Here is a 296-nt window from a genome sequence, read left to right on the forward strand (position 1 = left end):
ATGTTGAAATCCACGATTAGAAATAACTCTATGGTTGAAAAGGATGATAACGACATGTTAACGTGTCAGAATTAAACACATGCCAGTTTTAAAATTAAGGTAAGTGCGAAGTGAAAAGAATAAGCATGTATTTGACGTTAATTTCTAATCGAATGAAAATATTGAAGATTATGGGATGGATATTCTTTGTTTCTTAAGGATGTATTGGCTATACAATCAATCCCAAAAGTTTATGTGCCTTAGAAAAGCGCATTTCCTTCAATTAAAAAGAAATCAGACATCGGAAAAGCAATGCT

The sequence above is a fragment of the Ceratina calcarata genome, unplaced genomic scaffold, assembly GCF_001652005.2.
Source record: "Ceratina calcarata isolate Rehan_Ccalc_2016 unplaced genomic scaffold, ASM165200v1 scaffold1361, whole genome shotgun sequence".
NCBI classification, from domain to species: Eukaryota; Metazoa; Arthropoda; class Insecta; order Hymenoptera; family Apidae; genus Ceratina; species Ceratina calcarata.